General features: G+C 42.7%; 1 pseudogene; it reads right to left on the reverse strand.

The window, feature by feature from the left end:
* Window positions 1-5,666: 5,666 nt before the first annotated feature.
* Window positions 5,667-9,650, reverse strand: LOC139310225 (soluble scavenger receptor cysteine-rich domain-containing protein SSC5D-like; annotated as a pseudogene).
* Between the last annotated feature and the right edge of the window lie 321 nt (window positions 9,651-9,971).

The raw sequence follows: 9,971 nt of genomic DNA on the forward strand, positions 1-9,971 counted from the left end.
ATTTTCTGCAATCGAGTTTGGAGCAGTTTACCTTAAGTTTGCATCTATTGTTTGCCTGTGTATTATTGTGGTTGAAGCTGAAGTAGTCATTGACAGGTAGGACTTTGTAGCAGACAATTTTGTTTACTACGCTTAGGTCAGACCGTAGTCGGCGTAGTTCTAGATTGTCCAAGCCCAAAATTTCAATCCTGGTGGCATAAGGTATTCCGTTGTGAGCAGAGGAGTGGAGGACTCTTCTCGTGAAATACCTCTGGACTTGCTCAATTGAATTAATGTCCGATATACAGTGTGGATTCCAGGCAGACGAGCTGTCTTAGAGAATTGGTCGGGTAAAGAATTTGTATGCCCTAGTTAACAATTTGATGTTAATAAGAAGTTTCGCAAAATTAGGTCAACAACTCTTAATGCCTTTTTGGCAATGCTGTTACAGTGAGCTCTGGGGCTTAGATCGTTTGAGATGAGTACTCCTAGGTCCTTGACAGAGTGAGGTTAATTAGTTACTTAGATCGACAGTCACATCTATATACAAACAGCATGAAGTGGAACACATTCAGCAGATGAAACAAAAGCAAGCTTTAATGCTCAGCACCCTTCTCCAACTGATCCCTACATGAACAACTTGCTTTCATCTTTCAAGGTGATTAGCTTGGGAGGTCATGGTTATGATCTCAGCATGGCCATCAAGGAAAAGGACAGGAGGCTCTAATTGGTCAGTCCCAAATCAGAGAAAAGGCTGATTTCTTTTCTGAGTCTTTCCTAGAACATAGCTACCAGAGTCTCCTTTGGACAAGATCGGCGGCACGTAAATCTAATATTATTATTAGCATCTGGTGTTGCTACAGTAGCCAGGAGACAACAATGATATTGCAGAGTAGTAGTTTGACATGCCTCATAAATTGAATAAATTGAATGAATAAATTTTCTAAAAAGATAGAATTCACAATTCCAAAGACATCAGCAGTCAGCTCCTGGGTGCCTCCAGTCTTTCTCCCAAATTCTCTGTATTGTTTTCTTCAATGATCTATGGATTTCTCTAAACTCGCCACAGCTATTTGTTGATTCCCTGATGCGGACATGGGCATCTTCAGATGCTCCTTCTTGACTCACCTCTGGTTCCACTGAGACTAAAATGCTTTGAGCAGGCCCTCTGTTTTCTCTATCTACTCTCTCAAGCAAACAGGGATCGAGACCATTTACTCAAGAGAAAATGGGAAACCTGGTACTTCTGTTCAATTCTTAAATGCTTTCTTTTCTGCCCCAACTTCATTCACACATTCAGTCTCATACGCACCCTTACATGCACACTTTAAAAATGTAATACATGCATAATGGCCCTTTGATGGAATCTCAAATCCTGGTTCCTACATGGTGAGGTCCATGCAGATTTCTGAGCTACATTTTCAGACATGGTTTGCCAAAATCTTCTCCTGGGATGTTTTTTGACTTCTCAAACTGAGGTTGAGCGAATAGTGCAAGTGAAAAAAGTGCCCAGATTGTCTGGAGTGTGTCTGTTTTGACTTTCAAATAATCTAAGTAGAGAAGAGGAACTTTGGGGACAAAAACCTGTGTAGTCACAATAGCACATATGAAATCCATTAACAGAATAACAGAGTTGAATGGGAAGACCTTGGAGGTCTTCTAATCTAATCCCCTGCACAAACAGGAGACCCTATATCCAGGATGGCAAACCTATGGCACGCGTGCCACAGGTGGCATTTGTAGCCATATCGGTGGGCACGCGAGCTCAGCTCTGGAAAACATGCACATGCCGGCCAGCTGATTTTTGCGCCTCATGGGCCCACCAGAAGTAGGGAAACAGGCTGTTTCCTGCCTCCGGAGGGCCTCGGGGGGTGGGGAAGGCCCGTTTTTCTTTCTCACCTGGCTCAAGATTCTCTTGATGCATCTAGGGAGGACGAAAACAGTCTTCCCCATTCCCTCAGAGGCCCATTTCTCAACTCCCAGTTGGACAGGAAGTGATGTTTTTGCTGTCCCCAATCTCCAGAGACTCCTGGAGAGGCTCTGGAGGCTGGGGACAGGAGCTAGAGTGGAGGGGGGTTTCGCGCACATGCGCAGGGCAGGGTGCATAGAATTATGGGTGTGGGCACACACGCACATGGATTTCCCCCTCCCCCCTTTCCTGGCACGCGATGGCAAAAAGGTTAGCCATCACTGCCCTATACCATTCCAGATAAATGGCTGTCCAATCTCTTCTTAAAAACCTCCAGTGATGGAGCATCCAGAACTTCAGGAAGGAAGCCCTTCCACCAGTTAATTGTTTTCACTGTCAGGAAATTTCTCCTTAGTTCTAGGTTGGTGATTTCACCGAATGTAACATAATGGCAAAATCCATGTATCTTTTCAGGAAAACAGGTGTGTTGTACTGGAAAATTCTGTCCTTCCTTTTTGCCATTCAGGAAATCAACAAAGATCCTCTTCTCTTGCCCAACCTCACCCTGAGTTATAACCTCCATGACAACTTTCGAGACAGAATGTTGACATTGGATGGTCTGTTGGATTTGCTTTCGACTGGAGAGGCCAATGTTCCCAACTACAGCTGCGGAAGGAAGAGAAACATGCTGGTTCTCCTGGAAGAGACCAACTCTGATATATCCATCCTTATGGCTGCCATATTGGGCATCTACAAAATCCCACAGGTATAGAGCCAGTGAATGGCTGCAAGTTTATTCCAGAGCAGTTCAAGGAGATTTTCTCCTTAGAAATGTTAATTAAGCATGGATTAAGATGAAGAATTAATCTTTATGTCATCTTTCAGTCTCCCAGAGAGACCAGAACAAATATTGATAGAACCATAATTAACAGTTATAAATTGAGTACTAATATTAATTTGTAATATTTCACATTGCTTAGATCTTGCACTTTGGAGGCTCTGAGGAAGCATCAGCTTTTCAGAAAATGAGATCTGGATTTCTTCTTAACATCCATTGTTGACAGTTACGTTTTCTGCATTTCTGATCCCCTATTAAATCCACCAAGGTAGGCTGGAATCTTCCAGCCACTACCTAAGCTCTGACATTATCTTTTCAGGATCTAATAGGTCTTCTTCTTCTGCCATATCCATCATCGGATGTTGGTGATCATGTTGGCAATCCTATTTTTGTCAACAGCCACATGAAAAAGTGTTTCTGAGTTTTGTCCAAACCAGTCTGTTAGGTTTTGAAGCCACTATGGTCTTCTTCAGCCTGGACCTCTTCAATCTTTCCCTGGAGGATTAAATGAAGGATGCCGTATTTTTCTGGGTTTCACATCACATGTCCAAAATATTCTAACTTTTGCTTTTTAATGGCTTTGATGATTTCCCTTGGCTTTCCCAGGTGGCTTATCATCTCCTTATTTGTGATTTTTGTAAACCCAGTTTATATGTAACAGCCATCTGTAAATCTACATTTCAAATGCTTCTCATTTCTTCAACTGGTTTTCTGTCAGAAACCAACTCTCTACTCCATAGAGCAGAATAGAAAAAACCCCAAATAAAACATAAATCTCCTTTTTTTCCCTCTCCAGATCAGCTACACTTATATTTCACCGGTCCTGAGTGATAAAACTCAGTTACCTTTTTTCTACCGGACCGTCCCCAAAGAAGGTGCTCAAAACCTGGGGATTGTTAAACTGCTGCTATATTTTCGATGGACATTTATTGGCGTCTTTGCTGCAGACACCGATAATGGAGAACATTTCATTAGGACCTTCGTTCCTGTGCTGGCTCAGAATGGCATCTGTGTTGTGTTTTCACAAATTGTATTATTAGAAGATGAGAAGGTCAAGCATCTGATTTCTGTTTTCAACCTGTGGGCCCAAATCAATGTATTTGTTTATTACACAGAGTTTACGTTCATCGAGGGAGCCCTTTTCCTAGAAAACATATTAAAATCCTTGCAAAAGCCTATTGAAGGGAAAGTTTGGATCACAACCGCTTTGTGGGATCTCACCATTGAATTATCATATAATACTCTCTCTTTCAGATACACCCATATCATTTTTTCTTTTCTTATCCAGACCAGCCAAAGGACCAAATATGATGATATCATGGATTTCTATCTTTTTATCACAACATTTATGACTAAGAAATTTCTCTGCTCATATGGGAAGCCTGCCTTGTCTGTGAAAGGCTGGACAAGGTGTACAGAGAAAGAGAACTTGGAAACTCTACCTCAGCAGAAGATTGACAGGATCTTTTCTCTAGATAGCTCCTTAACTTACAATGCCATCCAGATTGTGGCACATGCCTTAAATGTGGTCAATTCACCCCAATCCCAGAGGACAAGGATGGAGAGAAAAGACAAGGTGGAAGTTGAAAACATTCAACCATGGCAGGTATCTCCTTATCCTTTCCATGTATGTTGCTAAGGGTGACATCTAGATGGTGAACATCGTGAAACACTTTTTGAGAAACGTCATACACATTGAGAAAGAAATACCTTTTATGAATCATTTTCTTTCATAAGATCCCTTGTCCTCCTCTTTCATATATATATGCAAGTCTTGGCGTATTTGGGTCTTTTCCCGTGTATGTATGTATGTGTATGTTAAAAGGAAGAAACAGCTGCGATCACACATTGCTCCTAGAAGCACGAAGCCAAAATCACCAGCCTGAAGATGACGAATGAGACTTCGTCGAAACATTGTTAAGACACTTCCAATTTTACGACGGAGAAAACCCATATAACCAAAGACCTACATACAAACACCCGCGAAAACCTCAGAAAATATATATATATATATATATATATATATATATATATATATATATATATATATATATATATATATATATATCTTTTTTCTTTTTTCATAGGCTTTTATGTGCATATTCTCTCTAGCCAGGTTTTACCTATGTAAACTTAGTTGTTCTAAGGGCTGAAGAACAACTAAGTTTACATAGGTAAAACCTGGCTAGAGAGAATATGCATATATATATATATACATGTATCAATTTTCTTACTTCTTCGTAGGGTTTATGTGTGTTTTTCTTCTAGCCAGGTTTTCCCTACGTAGCCAAGGTTTTTTTGTAGCTCCAGCTCAGTAGAATCTCATCTACTCGGTTCTGGGCTTTTTTCTTTTCTAACACCTAGCAAGCTCTCACTGCTAGGTGGGAGACCTAAATAGATCCATTTCTAGCTCGTTAGCTGTCATCAGTAGGCCAGAAAATCGATACTATGCCTTTACAGGGAGGATATGGGTGTGGCCTACTGATGACAGCTAACGAGCTAGAAATGGATCTATTTAGGTCTCCCACCTAGCAGTGAGAGCTTGCTAGGTGTTAGAAAAGAAAAAAGCCCAGAACCGAGTAGATGAGATTCTACTGAGCTGGAGCTACAAAAAAACCTTGGCTACATAGGGAAAACCTGGCTAGAAGAAAACACACACACACACACACACACACACACACACACACACACACACACACACACACACACACACATATATATATATATATATATATATATATATATATATATATATATATATATATACATATATATATATATATATATAGGTCTTTGGTTATTCGGGTCTTCTCCCACGTAAAATTGGAAGTGTCTTGGCGACGTTTCGACGAAGTCTCATTCGTCATCTTCAGGCTGGTGTTCTCGGCTTCGTGCTTCCAGGAGCAATGTGAGATCGCAGCTGTCTCTTCCTTTTAACTGCTAGTGGAGGTGTGAGCTGATTGGGTGGGAACTTGGCTGTGTTCTGATTGGGTGGAGGTGTGTTCTGATTGGTTAGGGGCTTGGCTGTGCTCTGATTGGCTGGGGTTGTGTTCTGTTTGGGTGGGGGCTTGGTTGTGCTCAGCTTAGTCTGAGTTGCAGGGGGATTTGAGCTGGTGAGCTGCGTTGTTGTTGTTTGGCTTCGTGTTTGTGGCCGTGCGAGCTCTTCATGGTGGGTGTCAGTCTGCTTCATGTATGGATTGGAGGGGTTTAAAGTGGCTAATGATGCAGCTGCGGTCTGGTTTCTGGTCCTTGGTCGTGGCTCATTATCAGTGTGGGTTTGAGTCTGCTTTCTGCGTGGATGTGTGGTGGTGACATCAGGTGTGGCACTCGTGAGTGTGGGCCTGGTGTCATTCGTCGTGTTAGGGACTCGTTTGTCAATAAGGGCGGGTTTCCAAATGGCTGGTAGGCGGGAGGTATCATCTCGTTTGTTCATGCTGTGTGGGCGTTTTTCTATCTCAATGGCTTCTCTGATTATTCTGTTGTTAAAGTGTTCAGTTTTGGCGATAGTTCTGGTCTTTTTAAAGTCAATATCATGTCCTGTGGCTTTAAGGTGTTGGACCAGGGAAGAAGTTGGTTCCTCTTTTCTGACTGAGTTCTTGTGTTCTTCTATGCGTGCACTTATTCGTCTGTTGGTTTGTCCGATGTATGTGGTGGGGCAGGCGGTGCATGGGATTTCATATACTCCTTGATTTTCTAACTCAATTTTGTCTTTGGGGTTCCTTAGGATGGTGGATATTTTTCGGTTTGTGCAGAATGCTGTCTTGATGTTATGTTTGTGGAGGATTTTGCTTATTCTGTCTGTGGTGCCTTTTATGTATGGTAGGAGGGCTTTGCCGTTTTCTTGTTCTCTGTCTTGGATTTTAGTGGGGGTTTCTTTTTGGATTAGGTTGGTGATCTTATTTCTTTGGAATCCATTGGATGTTAGTACGTTAGTGAGAGTGTGTAGTTCGGTTTTTAGGTGTTGTTCGTCAGCTAAGCGTTTTGTTCTGGAAATGAGTGTCTTGGCTACAGATTTGATCTGGGCAGGGTGGTGGTGTGAGAGTGCGTGCAGATAGCGGTTTGTGTGTGTTTTCTTCTGGTAGATAGTGTGTCCTAGGGAGCCATTGGATTTTCTGTAGACTAAGACATCCAGGAAGGGAAGTTGGTTGTTCGCTTCTGTTTCCATGGTGAACTGTATTTTGGGGTGTAGGCTGTTGAGGTGTGTGAGGAAGTTGTCCAGTTTTTCTTTCCCATGTGGCCAGATTATGAAGGTGTCGTCTACATATCTGAGCCAGAGTTTGGGTTTGTGATCAGATTTTTCTAGCGCTTGGGTTTCAAAGTATTCCATATAGAGGTTGGCAATGACAGGTGAGAGGGGTGATCCCATGGGTGCTCCTTCTATTTGTTTGTATTTCTGTCCATTATAGATGAAGTATGTGTTGGATAGGCAGTGGTTGGTCAGATCTAAGATGTGCTTGGGGGGGTTATATTTGTTTTGGATAACTGTCAAGGCTTCTTTGATTGGTACTTGGGTGAAGAGGGATATGACATCAAAGCTCATATATATATACACAGTCAGGTCCAAAAATATTGGGACATCGACACAATTCTAACATCTTTGGCTCTATACACCACCACAATGGAGTTGGAATGAAACAAACACAATGTGCGTTAACTGCAGACTGTCAGCTTTAATTTGACGGTATGTACATCCAACTCAGGTGAACGGTGTAGGATTTACAGCAGTTTATATATGTGCCCCCCACTTGTTAACGGACCAAAAGTAATGGGACAATTGGCTTCTCAGCTGTTCCATGGCCAGGTGTGTGATATTCCCTCATTACCCCAATTACAATGTGCAGATAAAAGGCCCAGAGTTCATTTCAAGTGTGCTATTTGCATTTGGAATCTGTTGCTGTCAACTCTCAAGATGAGATCCAAAGAGCTGTCACTATCAGTGAAGCAAGCCATCATTAGGCTGAAGAAACAAAACAAACCCATCAGAGAGATAGCAAGAACATTAGGCATGGCCAAAACAACTGTTTGAAACATTCTCAAAAAGAAGGAATGCACCGGTGAGCTCAGCAACACCAAAAGACCTGGGAGACCATGGAAAACAAGTGTGGTGGATGACCAAAGAATTCTTTCCCTGGTGAAGAAAACACCCTTCACAACAGTTGGCCAGATCAAGAACACTCTCCAGGAGGTAGGTGTATGTGTGTCAAAGTCAACAATCAAGAGAAGACTTCACCAGGGTGAATACAGAGGGTTCACCACAAGATGTAAACCATTGGTGAGTTTCAAAAACAGGAAGGCCAGATTAGAGTTTGCCAAAACATCTAACAAAGCCTTCACAGTTCTGGAACAAGATCCTATGGACAGATGAGACCAAGATCAACTTGTACCAGAGTGATGGGAATAGAAGAGTATGGAGAAGGAAAGGAATTGCTCATGATCCTAAGCATACCACCTCATCAGTGAAGCATGGTGGTGGTAGTGTCATGGCGTGGGCATGTATGGCTGCCAATGGAACTGGTTCTCTTGTATTTATTGATGATGTGACTGCTGACAAAAGCAGCAGGATGAATTCTGAAGTGTTTTGGGCAATATTTTCTGCTCACATTCAGCCAAATGCTGCAGAACTCATTGGACGGCACTTCACAGTGTAGATGGACAATGACCCAAAGCATACTGCAAAAGCAACCAAAGAGTTTTTGAAGGGACAGAAGTGGAATGTTATGCAATGGCCAAGTCAATCACCTGACCTGAATCCCATTGAGCATGCATTTCACTTTCTGAAGACAAAACTGAAGGGAAAATGCCCCAAGAACAAGCAGGAACTGAAGACAGTTGCAGTAGAGACCTGGCAGAGCATCACCAGGGATGAAACCCAGCTTCTGGTGATGTCTATGCATTCCAGACTTCAGGCTGTGATTGACTGCAAAGGATTTGCAACCAAGTATTAAGAAGGGAAAGTTTGATTTATGATTATTATTCTGTCCCATTACTTTTGGTCCCTTAACAAGTGGGAGGCACATATGCAAACTGCTGTAAGTCCTACACCGTTCACCTGAGTTGGATGTACATACCCTCAAATTAAAGCTGACAGTCTGCAGTTAACACACATTGTGTTTGTTTCATTCCAACTCCATTGTGGTGGTGTATAGAGCCAAAGATGTTAGAATTGTGTCGATGTCCCAATATTTCTGGACCTGACTGTATATATATATATATATATATATATATATATATATATATATATATATATATATGTAGGTCTTTGGTTATTCGGGTCTTCTCCCACGTAAAATTGGAAGTGTCTTGGCGACGTTTCGACGAAGTCTCATTCGTCATCTTCAGGCTGGTGTTCTCGGCTTCGTGCTTCCAGGAGCAATGTGAGATCGCAGCTGTCTCTTCCTTTTAACTGCTAGTGGGGGTGTGAGCTGATTGGGTGGGAACTTGGCTGTGTTCTGATTGGGTGGAGGTATGTTCTGATTGGTTAGGGGCTTGGCTGTGCTCTGATTGGATGGGGGGGTTTGTTGTGCTCTGATTGGCTGGGGGGGTGTTCTGTTTGGGTGGGGGCTTGGTTGGGCTCAGCTTAGTCTGAGTTGCAGGGGGATTTGAGCTGGTGAGCTGCGTTGTTGTTTGGCTTCCTGTTTGTGGCTGTGCGAGCTCTTCATGGTGGGTGTCAGTCTGCTTCATGGATGGATTGGAGGGGTTTAAAGTGGCTAATGATGCAGCTGCGGTCTGGCTTCTGGTCCTTGGTCGTGGCTCATTATCAGTGTGGGTTTGAGTCTGCTTTCTGCGTGGATGTGTGGTGGTGACATCCTGTGTGGCTCTCGTGAGTGTGGGTCTGGTGTCATTCGTCGTGTTAGGGACTCGTTTGTCAATAAGGGCGGGTTTCCAAATGGCTGGTAGGCGAGAGGTATCGTCTCGTTTGTTCATGCTGTGTGGGCGTTTTTCTATCTCGATGGCTTCTCTGATTATTCTGTTGTTAAAGTGTTCAGTTTGGGCGATAGTTCTGGTCTTTTTAAAGTCAATATCATGTCCTGTGGCTTTAAGGTGTTGGACCAGGGAAGAAGTTGGTTCCTCTTTTCTGACTGAGTTCTTGTGTTCTTCTATGCATGCACTTATTCGTCTGTTGGTTTGTCCGATGTATGTGGTGGGGCAGGCGGTGCATGGGATTTCATATACTCCTTGATTTTCTAACTCAATTTTGTCTTTGGGGTTCCTTAGGATGGTGGATATTTTTCGGTTTGTGCAGAA

Source organism: Pituophis catenifer, unplaced genomic scaffold (genome assembly GCF_029215685.1).
Source record: "Pituophis catenifer annectens isolate HBS135680 unplaced genomic scaffold, rPitCat1.0.hap2 SCAF_2, whole genome shotgun sequence".
Taxonomy (NCBI): domain Eukaryota; kingdom Metazoa; phylum Chordata; class Lepidosauria; order Squamata; family Colubridae; genus Pituophis; species Pituophis catenifer.